Here is a 14,755-nt window from a genome sequence, read left to right as displayed (position 1 = left end):
AAGGTATAAGAAAGATATTTAGATCAACCTAATTTTCTGTCCTACCACAAACATACTTTAAGAAGAAATGCAAAGTACTTCAACAAATCACAGATTCTTTACTAGCATTAGGAACATTTCTAACACTTGACTTCCCCCAAATAAGTTGTCTAGTTATTTTAGACTCTCTTTTCATGATAATAATTAAGTAATATACATATTTGAGTTCTAAGAAATGCTGCCCACACATCAAGGCATGAATTCATAGGGCATTAAAATATTTTACTCTGTAGGCAAATGGTTTGATTAGGAAAACACAGAAGTCTATATAAATTCTCCAGTATATGATTTACATCTAGTTTTAAAATACTTTAAGAATTTATTAGCTCTACAAAAAATTCAATGAGTTAGAAATGAAAAGAAAAATGCCTCAGCTTTACAATCCAATGCAGATCCTACAAATCATTGAATGTGCAGGTCATAGAGAGTACAATGCAGAATATTTCTGCCCTTGAAGACAGGGCAGAACCACAGGCCAGCACAGACAATAAGAAAATCAAACTAAGTGCTTTGTATGATTGTAACCATCTTTAAATGCGCTTGAATAAAGATCAAGTTTAAATTTTATACCTGTGATACTACAGAGGCCAATTCTCTGCAAATCAGTAATAAGAAAACTGATATAAGGAAATACATATTCTGGCATAAGTTAGTCTAGTACAAGAAGAGAATTCACCAACCAGCCAATGAAAAGAGAAACCCATATTTAATATTTCAAAAATTATTGTTTTAGGAAAATTAGGTAAAGAATCTGCCTGCAATGCAGGAGACCCGGGTTCAATTCCTGGGTTGAGAAGATCCCCTGGAGAAGGAAATGGCAACCCACTCCATTATTCTTGCCTCGAGAATCCCCCTGGACAGAGGAGCCTGGCAGGCTACAGTCCATGGGGTCACAAGGGTTGGACACGACTTAGCGACTAAACCACCACCAAACTAGGAGGATTTGCCTAGTGGTCCAGAGGTTAAGAATTCACCTCCCAGTGCAGGTGACATGGGTGCCATCTCTGGTCTGGAAAGATCCCATATGCCTCAGGGCAGCTAAGCCGGTGGACTAGAGCCTATAAAGGGAAAGTGAAGTCGCTCCGTCGCCCATGCTCTGCAACAAAGAAGCCACGGCAATGAGAAGACTACGTCCCACAACTAAAGAGTGGACTTCAGTCACCAAACTAGAGGAAGCCCGTGCACAGCCATGCAGAGCCAGCACAGCCAAAAGAAGTTAGTAAATAAATACTTTCTACAAATGAAGGAGTCTTATAGGAATCTAAAAGAGGCTCCAGTGAATCCCAATGGTTATTACTGCTAGGAAACTGTATGTTAGGTTTAAATTAACTCTACTACTAATGACAAATATTTCTTTCATAATGTGGATTTCATAGTGTAGATTTGGACACCACTTTTAAAACACAGCATATATATATATATATATATATATATATATATATATAACCTGTACACAATCAATATTTCAAATTCTGATTCTGGAATAGTAAATGAGGTAAGCACAACCTGGAATGTTTCTTAATGTTTTATAATACTAGCAGAATTCTCCTTTATTTTTTTCTTTTTTTCACCATAATGCATTCAAGGAAGATTTCTTGAGACCTTTAATATGGATGTTTTCCCCTGAAATTAATTAATAACGGTTATCAAAAATAGGTTCATGCCCTGAGTGAAAAGAAACAATTAGCTAGTTTAAGATAATTAATTCCTACAACTTGTATACTTTTCAGGGACTGCTTATATATGCCAATATTCCTTTGGCTGTCTGCCAAATAATGAGCTGCTGGTGTTTTTTTGTGTGTTTCTTTTTTTTAAGGTTAGCCATATCATCTTTGCTAAGAATACTCTAAACACTGAGTTGTATATTGTATAGTATATGCTCTCCACATTACTTTCAACTCAAACATTTTAGTTTTGTCCACAAACAATTTTAGAAAGTATTTTCCTGTTAATTTTCTTTCTGATGAATGACTTTAGGCTGCCTTTAAAATTCATTATAAATCACCAGTGTTTGGTAGTGAAATTTTAAAAACTCACTATTAGTCCTATTATAAAATTTCTTTTGTATTGCATCACACTTAGCAATATGTACAACTGAGAAATAATGGTAGAAGAGGTATCCTAAGTGTGCCATACATATGAAGAAGAGAACACTGAGATTAAAGAAGAGATTAAGGGCTGAAGGAAGAAGGAAGAAATGGGAAAAAAAAAAAGGAGTCTAGTATAAAAGAAAACTGCTGTCAGTTGGCTGGGTTCTACCATGCCACTTTCTCTAATACAGTTGTCACTTTAACTGAACCTCTTTAAGATGCCTGTCTTAAAGATGCCATTTGACCCATGAGACACAAAATTTTGATAGTTTTCTCTTAACTATTTGAATTGAATTTCTTATCTGATTGAAGTTGGTTTTATGGGATGAACAAAAGGCAACAGTTATTCTATGATCAAACAATGTATAATTTTGATAGAGTAAAATGTGGGTAAAGGCACAAGAGGGGGAAGGTGGACATTTTAGCACATTCATATTTATTTAAATTTCAAGATAAGGCCAAACTTTTGATCAATTTAAGTAAGTAAAGTGAAAGTCACTCAGTTGTGTCTGACTCTGTGACCCTATGGACTATACAGTCCATAGAATTCTCTAGGCCAGAATACTGAAGTGGGTGGCCTTTCCCTCCTCCAAGGAATCTTTCCAACCCAGGGATCAAACCCAGGTCTCCCTCATTGCAGGTGGATTCTTTACCAGCTGAGCCACAAGAGAAGCCTAAGAATACTGGAATGGGTAGCCTATCCCTTCTCCAGCAGTTCTTTCCAAACCAGGAATAAAACTGGGGTCTTCTGCATTGCAGGTGGATTCTTTACCATCTGACCTATCAAGGAAGCCTGATATTTGTGAACTGAATATAAAATAACTTATTAATATTTTGAATATTTCTTAAGCTTATGAAAATAACTTATGAAATAAAAAACTTATGAGAGGGACTCAACAGTAGATTTGACCACAAAGAAGAATTAGTAAATCTGAAGATGCCTCAACAAAGGTCTTCCAATCTGAAATACAAAAAGGAAAGTACATAAAATGAATAGATCCTCAGAGATCTGTGGGGCACAATCAAACAAAATGACATGTGTATAATAATAGCACTAAAATGAGCAGGAAAAGAGAAAGGGGAAGAAAAATTTTTCAAAGAAGTAATTGGTAAAAAGTTTCTAAGTTAAGTGAAAACTTTACACATCTAAGAACCTTAACAAACTCCAAAAAGATAAGCTTAAAGAGATTTCCATATAGTCACCTCAAAGCCAAGAGATATCAAAGGAATATTTCATGCAAAGATGGGCTCGATAAAGGGCAAAAATGGTACTGACCTAACAGAAGCAGAAGATATTAAGAAGAGGTGGCAAGAATACATGGAAGAACTGTACCAAAAGATCATCATGATGCAGATAATCACGGTGTGATCAAGCATCTAGAGCCAGACATCCTGGAATGTGAAGTCAAGTGGGCCTTAGAAAGCATCACTATGAATAAAGCGAGTGGAGGTGATGGAATTCCAGTTGAGCTATTTCAAATCCTGAAATATGATGCTGTGAAAGTACTGCACTCAATATGCCAGCAAATTTGGAAAATTCAGCAGTGGCCACAGGATTGGAAAAGGTCAGTTTTCATTCCAATCCCTAAGAAAGGCAATGCCAAAGAATGCTCAAACTACCACACAATTGCACTCATCTCACATGCTAATAAAGTAATGCTCAAAATTCTCCAAGCAGGCTTCAGCAATACGTGAACCATGAACTTCACAATGTTCAAGCTGGTTTTAGAAAAGGCAGAGGAATCAGAGATCAAATTGTCAACACCCGTTGGATCATGGAAAAAGCAAGAGAGTTCCAGAAAAACATCTATTTCTGCTTTATTGACTATGCCAAAGCCTTTGATTGTGTGGATCACAATAAACTGTGGAACATTCTGAAAGAGATGGGAATACCAGACCACCTAACCTGCCTCTTGAGAAATCTGAATGCAGGCCAGGAAGCAAGAGTTAGAACTGGGCATGGAACAACAGACTGGTTCCAAATAGGAAAAGGAGTATGTCAGGGCTGTATATTGTCACTCTGCTTATTTAACTTCTATGCAGAGTACATCATGAGAATCGCTGGGCTGGAAGAAGCACAAGCTGGATCAAGATTGCCAGGAGAAATATCAATCACCTCAGATATGCAGATGATACAACCCTTACGGCAAAAAGTGAAGAGGAACTAAAAAGCCTCTTGATGAAAATGAAAGTGGAGAGTGAATAAGTTGGCTTAAAGCTCAACATTCAGAAAACGAAGATCATGACATCTGGTCACATCACTTCACGGGAAATAGATGGGGAAACAGTAGAAATAGTGTCAGACTTATTTTGGGGGGGCTCCAAAATCACTGCAGATGGTGACTGCAGCCATGAAATTAACAGACGCTTACTCCTTGGAAGAAAAGTTATGACCAACCTAGATAGCATATTCAAAAGCAGAGACATTACTTTGCCAACAAAGTTCCGTCTAGTCAAGGCTATGGTTTTCCAGTGGTCATGTATGGATGTGAGAGTTGGACAGTGAAGAAAGCTGAGCACAGAAGAGTTGATGCTTTTGAACTGTAGTGTTGGAGAAGATTCTTGAGAGTCCCTTGGACTGCAAGGAGATCCAACCAGTCCATTCTAAAGGAGATCAGTCCTGGATGTTCTTTGGAAGGACTGATGCTGAAACTGAAACTCCAATACTTTGGCTACTCATGTGAAGAGTTGTCTCATTGGAAAAGATTTTGATGCTGGGAGGGATTGGAGGCAGGAGGAGGAGGGGACGACAGAGGATGAGATGGATGGATGGCATCACCGACTTGATGTACATGAGTTTAACTAAACACCGGGAGTTGGTGATGGACAGGGAGGCCTGGCGTGCTGCAGTTCATGGGGTCGCAAAGCGTCGCACATGACTGTGCTACTGAACTGAACCTCAAAGCCAAATAGGTGAAAGATAAAGACAAAAAACAGTTATGGAAACATCAAAGGAAAATGAGTCATTATGCACAAGAGAAACCCTTTAAGAGTAACAAGAGTAACAAATGATTTCTTATCAGAAACAATAGAAACCAGGAAGCTGTGGTCAGGATAACTTTTGAAATGATGACAGAGAAACAAACCAAAACAAACAAACAAACAAACAAACAAACAAAAAACCTGTCACTCAATAATCCTGCTAACTATCTTTCATAAATGAAGGCAAAGTAATGATACAATCAGATGGAATTTGTTGCTGGCATACCTTCCTTACAAGAAAGATTCAGTCTAGATAGGAGTGACATCAGATGACAATTGAAATCCACATGATGAAACAAAAAGTACCAGTAAATGTAATTATAAAAGGGATTATAAAATCCTTTACAATTATATATTTTGTCCTCCATTTTCTCTTAATGAGTTTTAACTACAAAATTCTATAAAATTTTATCACTGAAAAAGCTATATTATTAAATTTGATAGGTGTAATTTATATGACATTAACAGCACAAAGAAAGGAGGAAAGAATGGAGTTATATTTGAGCAAGAATATGACACCAAGGAGTAATTCAAATATATAGAAGAAAAATGCCTATTCAAATATTTTGTTCATTTTTTAAAAATGGTCTTCTCCTAATTCATTCACTTACTTGCCCTACCCATACTGGCTAATTGTTCCTGTGCAAGTCAAGCTCAATTTTCCCTTATGACAGTTACTTTCTGATCTGTCTCTGCTTGAGGCACTACATTTTCAGATCTTCAGATCGTTAGGATTTGTCATGTATGGCTAATTTTATTCAGGATTCTACAGAAAAGTCACATGATAGAACTCCCTTTTACCAGTCTAAGATATCATTAAATGTTCTTTTATCATTTCTATCCCAGTTAGACACATATTTTATAAATACTCAGATACAGATAAGAAATTAGTCACAAACACCCATAAATAATCATAATTTCTATCAGGAAAGACATAAAAACCTGATACAGAGCTATTCTTTCTAATAGTAATCATTTGACTTTATGTTGATTCATTTATTAATAAAAAATTAAAATTCTATCCATAATTTCTTTACTTCTACATTTGCTTATTATTTCTCCTGAACCATGTAGATACCCTATTTTTCAGTCACTACTATGTGCTTGTATTTCACTCCCCAGTGCAATCTGCACTCAGTGAACAGATGGTATATTTAGGGTGTATCAGGCATTTGAACTCTGACAAGTACCAGTCAAAAGGCTTGAGTTTCTTAGGAATTTCCAAAAGATCCATAATAGAACTGAAATGGCCTATGGACTCCAGTGGATTACATAAAGTCCTGAGCCCCATTTCGAGATATGCACAGTAGCTTTGTGCTGCTAGCTACAATTCTACCTTAAAACCTTGTCAGAACCAAAGGTTTTGTGTTTCATTAGTTGTAGTAACTCTGAAAGAAGATAACACACAAGTGTGTGTGGTCTAGGCTTTAATATCTTTTACAGTCCCGTATGTGAAATTAAGAAACAAACAACAAATACCAACAACAGTCTAACTTAAGCTTGTATCTTAATGTCATAGGATAATTTGGTCATACTGAAGGGGATTTAATAGAACCTCTGCATTAAGCCCTGGTCAAAGAATGGGGAAAGTGATCATTCATACACAACGCCAATGTTTAAAGAAATTGAAAGAACAAAATACACTTAACCTTAAAATCATACTTAATTAAACTTAATTTTCTTTTGGCTGTAGAAAAGACACTTGAGAATTTCACAGGGCTTTGGGTTTACTACAGACATCAATTATCATTGCACTGATAAGTATAAAGGAGCCAGCTAATAGGGAATTATTGGAGAAGGAAATGGCAACCCACTCCAATATTCTTGCCTGGAGAATCCCATGGACCGAGAAGCCTGGTGAACTACAGTTCATGGGGTCACAAAAGGGTTGAACACTACTTGGTGACTAAACAATAGGGAATTATGGTTAATAGGAAGTGAGAAAGACTATTTTATCAGATCTTTAATGTTGAACAATTTTGAAAAAGAAAATTCCAAAAGTCAACTATACAAAGTGCAGAGCAATAGAGGAGGAAAAAAGTGTAAAATGACAGTTACTATCTTGGTTTAAATGCAACAGAAAGATAAAGCAAACAAGCAAACAAAAGAAATACAGCCCGTTTGCCTTTCTATTTGATGAATGCTTTTATATTGGGAGTTATTTTGCCTCCCAGGGGATCTTTTAAGATGTTTGAATACACTTTGTTGTGACAAATTGAAGGTGCTATAGGACAGCCTCTCACAACAAAGAATTATGCAGCCCAAATGTTAATCCTTATAAAGAAGCCTCTGTTAGGAAATTCCATTTTTTTAAGAATAAATTAATTGCGTACATTATATTTTGTCTATCTGCAATTTGCAGAAAAGAATTAGAGCAAATGTGGAAAATTCTAGAAGTTTGCTGGAAAGATAATCAAGTAGGACTGGCAAACATTCAAAACTTAGATCCAAGTACAACTTTCTGAAGGTTAGATCCCTTTTAACTTCATCCAAATCAAGATGGGATGTGTGTCTTGAGAGATTAGAAATTCTGGTCATCCTTTGACATGTTTCCCTATCTGTTAGAGAGTATATAGCAAATGCTGGTCAGGAATGTATCCCTGTCAATTTTACCTTTACTTCTACCTCAGCTCATTTTCTCTAGATTGATAGAAGTAAAGTAGACACAGACAGACTGTGTGTGTAGAAGGGAAAAAGAGCTGGAAAGAAACTGAAAAGCTAATCCACTATGATGCCAGTCTACACCTAAGATAGTATGCCAGAACACTAAGGAGCCATTGGTTAGAAACGCTGACAGTGTTGGCTCCTATGACAGTCTTTGAAACAGTAATTTTCAATAGTTATGCTCTCAAATTATGAAGGCAACTGTGAACTTTATCCCAACATATTTTTTGAAACTTCTAGCTAAAATAGACTTTTTTATGTCAAAATTAGTGTTTTCCAAAATATTTGGAGATTGTCTGTCTTTCAATTCTAATAGTGTCTGGCATATCAAGATTTTATAATAGTCTAAAAAATAAGAAGTATTTGTTTGTTCTTGGGAATTTCACAGTTGAAATAACTTAGAGCCAACACCGTGTCATGAAATATTATGCTTTTGAATCACTATATTAACATATTGTCATATCTGAGAATGTAACAACAACTGAGTGTTTTAAAAATAATTTTCATTTAAATTCTGTAGAGTATTAAGTATTATCCACATAATAAAGAGTATCATTACTCTTTATCTTTAGCATTTTTCTTGTTAAGAGTTATGTGGTATAGAGGAAAGATGATCCCATTTGCTTCAGAAAAACTAAGGCTGCTCTTGACTACCTGGAGCCTTCCTGGAAACTAGAGGACACTGTGGTTCCCCTCCATAATATAGCTTTGTTCCAGGCACAGGTAGAACTAGCTTGGGTGCTCTTGGCCAATAATATGTGAAATTTATGGCCATTTCCCCCTGGTTCAGAGGATCCCAGAGGTAATTTACCCCACCTCTATTCTCATGGACAACTCACCTCCACTCAGATTGTCCTCAGAAGAGCCTGACCAAAGATGATAAGTCGCTTTCATCACACAAGCAGATGGAGTATGGCCTATATCTGGGCTTGCTATTCTTGTCACTCCTTTCCAGTCCCACTATTTATGCTTAGAAAATAACCAGGGTTTGATTGCAGAAAACAAAACCAACAATAACAACAAAAATAAATTTTAAAAAATCACTTTCATTCAAATTATTTTGACATACATGAGTGGTTAAACTCTTCTCAGATTCACTTTCTTGGGTTATAAGTGAAGATAATAACAATAGCTACTCTAACAAGCTCAAAGTTATTCTCAGGTTCAAAAAAGTTATCATTTATTATCTTCAAATTCTAGCATCTCCTTCTCCATTCTCACTTTGTCTCTCTTGATGACTTTTATATCTGTCTACTTTACACCTTCAGTTGGATGGTAACAGATATTCCAAACTCAACATGTTCAAAATTGAACTGAACTTTCCTCCAAATTTATTCTACCCACAGCCTTTCCAATCTCACTTGATCACAACAAATCTCATTTTCTCAGGCTAAAATATTGGAGGTATAACTCATTTCATTCGTATTCAATCCCAATTTAATCTCTCAGGAAATGTTGCTTGTTTTACTTTAAAAATATATTTAAAATTTACCTCTATAATAGTATATGTTGAATTGTGTCCCACCAAAAAGATGTGTTGAAGTCTTAACCCCCAGTGCCTCAGAATATGTCCTTATTTGGAAACAGAGTCTTTATAAAGGTAATAAGTTTAAAGTGAGGTCAATAGAATGGACCCTAAACAATATGATTCGTGTCTTTACAAAAAGAAACTAGGAGACAGACACATACAGAGAAGATAATTATGTGAAGATAGAAGATTGGAGTGGCACACCTACAAGCAAGGAACACCAAGCGTTGAGGGCAATCCACCCAAATCCAAGAACGGGAAAGGAATGATCTTCCTGTTCAGCTTTCACAGAGACCATTCCCCTACCAACACTTGGATCTCATACTTTGGGCCTCCAGAATTGTTAGACGATGTATTTCTGTTGTTATAAGGCTCCCAGTTTTTAATACTTTATTATGATGACTTCAGAAACTAATATAATATCTACTATAACCTCTCATTTGGATAATTTCCCTAACCTGCTAAAACATCTCTGCTTCCATTCTGAAACCACTACAGAATGATCTTTTGAAATATATATAGTATTTTGTCCTATTCAAAACCCTGAAGCAAGCATTATTATAATGCCCTAAAGGCTAAAATGTCTTGTCCTCCCACTACCATTTGACCTTACAGCATTGTTCTTTCTCACTTGTCTGTTCCAGTCACACTGTCCTCTGCACTGGATTCAGTGTAACCAACTGTTCTAGTTTGCCTGGAGCTGAGCATACAGGACATTCAACACTAATCAAGATAATGCCAGGAAAACTGGGAAAGTTGGTCACTTTATTGCTATTTACTTAATAGACTAGATACCTTTCTTAGTAAAATCTTTGATCTAGAGTTTGCTCTGGGTAGAGCAAGAGTTATTACCTCCCTCAACTACTTAAAGACTGTTCAAATCTTACTTTCTTCACAAAGTCTACAATGTTCAGCCTAATTAAATTGTAACCCTCCCTCCTATGCTTCTAAACTTCCTATCTTGTTCTGTTTTCTTTTATCAATCATGCCAACCAACTTCCAATATATTACATATAAACTATCATATATAATTTAATTGTTATTACTAATTTCTTTTTTTTTTTTTAATTTTTAGTTTCTTATTTTTTAAATTTTAAAATCTTTAATTCTTACATGCATTCCCAAACATGAACCCCCCTCCCACCTCCCTCCCCAGAACATCTTTCTGGGTCATCCCCATGCACCAGCCCCAAGCATGCTGCATCCTGCGTCAGACATAGACTGGCGATTCAATTCACATGATAGTATACATGTTAGAATGTCATTCTCCCAAATCATCCCACCCTCTCCCTCTCCCTCTGAGTCCAAAAGTCTGTTATACACATCTGTGTCTCTTTCCCTGTCTTGCATACAGGGTCGTCATTGCCATCTTCCTAAATTCCATATATATGTGTTAGTATACTGTATTGGTGTTTTTCTTTCTGGCTTACTTCACTCTGTATAATCGGCTCCAGTTTCATCCATCTCATCAGAACTGATTCAAATGAATTCTTTTTAACGGCTGAGTAATACTCCATTGTGTATATGTACCACAGCTTTCTTATCCATTCATCTGCTGATGGACATCTAGGTTGTTTCCATGTCCTGGCTATTATAAACAGTGCTGCAATGAACATTGGGACACATGTGTCTCTTTCAATTCTGGTTTCCTCGGTGTGTATGCCCAGAAGTGGGATTGCTGGGTCATAAGGTAGTTCAATTTGCAATTTTTTAAGGAATCTCCACACTGTTCTCCATAGTGGCTGTACTAGTTTGCATTCCCACCAACAGTGTAGGAGGGTTCCCTTTTCTCCACACCCTCTCCAGCATTTATTGCTTGCAGATTTTTGGATCGCAGCCATTCTGACTGGTGTGAAGTGGTACCTCATTGTGGTTTTGATTTGCATTTCTCTAATAATGAGTGATGTTGAGCATCTTTTCATGTGTTTGTTAGCCATCCGTATGTCTTCTTTGGAGAAATGTCTATTTAGTTCTTTGGCCCATTTTTTGATTGGGTCGTTTATTTTTCTGGAGTTGAGCTGCATAAGTTGCTTGTATATTTTTGAGATTAGTTGTTTGTCAGTTGCTTCATTTGCTATTATTTTCTCCCATTCAGATGGCTGTCTTTTCACCTTGCTTATAGTTTCCTTTGTTGTGCAGAAGCTTTTAATTTTAATTAGATCCCATTTGTTTATTTTTGCTTTTATTTCCAGAATTCTGGGAGGTGGATCATAGAGGATCCTGCTGTGATTTATGTCTGAGAGTGTTTTGCCTATGTTCTCCTCTAGGAGTTTTATAGTTTCTGATCTTACATTTAGATCTTTAATCCATTTTGAGTTTATTTTTGTGTGCGGTGTTAGAAAGTGATCTAGTTTCATTCTTTTACAAGTGGTTGACCAGTTTTCCCAGCACCACTTGTTAAAGAGATTGTCTTTACTCCATTGTATATTCTTGCCTCCTTTGTCAAAGATAAGGTGTCCATATGTGTGTGGATTTATCTCTGGGCTTTCTATTTTGTTCCATTGATCTATATGTCTGTCTTTGTGCCAGTACCATACTGTCTTGATGACTGTGGCTTTGTAGTAGAGCCTGAAGTCAGGCAAGTTGATTCCTCCAGTTCCATTCTTCTTTCTCAAGATTGCTTTGGCTATTCGAGGTTTTTTGTATTTCCATACAAATCTTGAAATTATTTGTTCTAGTTCTGTGAAAAATGTGGCTGGTAGCTTGATAGGGATTGCATTGAATTTGTAAATTGCTTTGGGTAGTATACTCATTTTCACTATATTGATTCTTCCAATCCATGAACATGGTATATTTCTCCATCTATTAGTGTCCTCTTTGATTTCTTTCATCAGTATTTTATAGTTTTCTATATATAGGTCTTCAGTTTCTTTAGGTAGATATATTCCTAAGTATTTTATTCTTTTCGTTGCAATGGTGAATGGAATTGTTTCCTTAATTTCTTTTTCTACTTTCTCATTATTCGTGTATAGGAATGCAAGGGATTTCTGTGTGTTGATTTTATATCCTGCAACTTTACTATATTCATTGATTAGCTCTAGTAATTTTCTGGTGGAGTCTTTAGGGTTTTCCATGTAGAGGATCATGTCATCTGCAAACAGTGAGAGTTTTACTTCTTCTTTTCCAATTTGGATTCCTTTTATTTCTTTTTCTGCTCTGATTGCTGTGGCCAAAACTTCCAGAACTATGTTGAATAGTAGTGGTGAAAGTGGACACCCTTGTCTTGTTCCTGACTTTAGGGGAAATGCTTTCAATTTTTCACCATTGAGGATAATGTTTGCTGTGGGTTTGTCATAAATAGCTTTTATTATGTTGAGATATGTTCCTTCTATTCCTGCTTTCTGGAGAGTTTTTATCATAAATGGATGTTGAATTTTGTCAAAGGCCTTCTCTGCATCTATTGAGATAATCATATGGTTTTTATTTTTCAATTTGTTAATGTGGTGAATTACATTGATTGATTTGCGGATATTGAAGAATCCTTACATCCCTGGGATAAAGCCCACTTGGTCATGATGTATGATCTTTTTAATGTGTTGTTGGATTCTGATTGCTAGAATTTTGTTGAGGATTTTTGCATCTATGTTCATCAGAGATATTGGCCTGTAGTTTTCTTTTTTTGTGACATCTTTGTCAGGTTTTGGTATTAGGGTGATGGTGGCCTCATAGAATGAGTTTGGAAGTTTACCTTCCTCTGCAATTTTCTGGAAGAGTTTGAGGAGGATAGGTGTTAGCTCTTCTCGAAATTTTTGGTAGAATTCAGCTGTGAAGCCATCTGGACCTGGGCTTTTGTTTGCTGGAAGATTTCTGATTACAGTATCAATTTCCGTGCTTGTGATGGGTCTGTTAAGATTTTCTATTTCTTCCTGGTTCAGTTTTGGAAAATTGTACTTTTCTAAGAATTTGTCCATTTCTTCCACGTTGTCCATTTTATTGGCATACAACTGCTGATAGTAGTCTCTTATGATCCTTTGTATTTCTGTGTTGTCTGTTGTGATCTCTCCATTTTCATTTCTAATTTTATTGATTTGATTTTTCTCTCTTTGCTTCTTGATGAGTCTGGCTAATGGTTTGTCAATTTTATTTATCCTTTCAAAGAACCAGCTTTTGGCTTTGTTGATTTTTGCTATGGTCTCTTTTGTTTCTTTTGCATTTATTTCTGCCCTAATTTTTAAGATTTCTTTCCTTCTACTAACTCTGGGGTTCTCCAACTCTTCCTTTTCTAGTTGATTTAGTTGTAGAGTTAGGTTATTTATTTGACTTTTTTCTTGTTTCTTGAGGTATGCCTGTATTGCTATGAACTTTCCTCTTAGCACTGCTTTTATAGTGTCCCACAGGTTTTGGGTTGTTGTGTTTTCATTTTCATTAGTTTCTATGCATATTTTGATTTCTTTTTTGATTTCTTCTGTGATTTGTTGGTTATTCAGAAGTGTGTTGTTCAACCTCCATATGTTAGAATTTTTAATAGTTTTTCTCCTGTAATTGAGATCTAATCTTAATGCATTATGGTCAGAAAAGATGCTTGGAATGATTTCGATTTTTTTGAATTTATCAAGTTTAGATTTATGGCCCAGGATGTGATCTATCCTGGAGAAGGTTCCATGAGCACTTGAAAAAAAGGTGAAATTCGTTGTTTTGGGGTGAAATGTCCTATAGATATCAATTAGGTCTAACTGATCTAATGTATCATTTAAAGTTTGCGTTTCTTTGTTAATTTTCTGTTTAGTTGATCTGTCCATAGGTGTGAGTGGGGTATTAAAGTCTCCCACTATTATTGTGTTATTGTTGATTTCCCCTTTCATACTTGTTAGCATTTGTCTTACATATTGCGGTGCTCCTATATTGGGTGCATATATATTTATAATTGTTATATCTTCTTCTTGGATTGTTCCTTTGATCATTATGTAGTGGCCTTCTTTGTCTCTTTTCACAGCCTTTGTTTTAAAGTCTATTTTATCGGATATGAGTATTGCCACTCCTGCTTTCTTTTGGTCTCTATTCGCGTGGTATATCTTTTTCCAGCCCTTCACTTTCAGTCTGTATGTGTCCCTTGTTTTGAGGTGGGTCTCTTGTAAGCAGCATATAGAGGGGTCTTGTTTTTGTATCCATTCGGCCAGTCTTTGTCTTTTGGTTGGGGCGTTCAACCCATTTACGTTTAAGGTAATTATTGATAAGTATGATCCCGTTGCCATTTACTTTATTGTTTTGGGTTCGGGTTTATACACCCTTTTCGTGTTTCCTGTCTAGAGGATATCCTTTAGAATTTGTTGGAGAGCTGGTTTGGTGGTGCTGAATTCTCTCAGCTTTTGCTTGTCTGTAAAGCTTTTGATTTCTCCTTCGTATTTGAATGAGATCCTTGCTGGGTACAGTAATCTGGGCTGTAGGTTATTGTCTTTCATCACTTTAAGTATGTCTTGCCATTCCCTCCTGGCCTGAAGAGTTTCTATTGACA

The 14,755-nt window shown here is 36.1% G+C and overlaps 1 pseudogene; it reads left to right on the top strand.

The window, feature by feature from the left end:
* LOC138440613 (mitochondrial adenyl nucleotide antiporter SLC25A23 pseudogene) overlaps positions 1 to 14,755 on the top strand; it is a 143,948-nt pseudogene that overhangs the window by 34,417 nt on the left and 94,776 nt on the right.

This window comes from Ovis canadensis, chromosome 5 (genome assembly GCF_042477335.2).
Source record: "Ovis canadensis isolate MfBH-ARS-UI-01 breed Bighorn chromosome 5, ARS-UI_OviCan_v2, whole genome shotgun sequence".
Lineage (NCBI taxonomy): Eukaryota > Metazoa > Chordata > Mammalia > Artiodactyla > Bovidae > Ovis > Ovis canadensis.
Note: the sequence above shows the minus strand (reverse complement) of the source record. Positions and strands in the feature narration are given on the sequence as shown.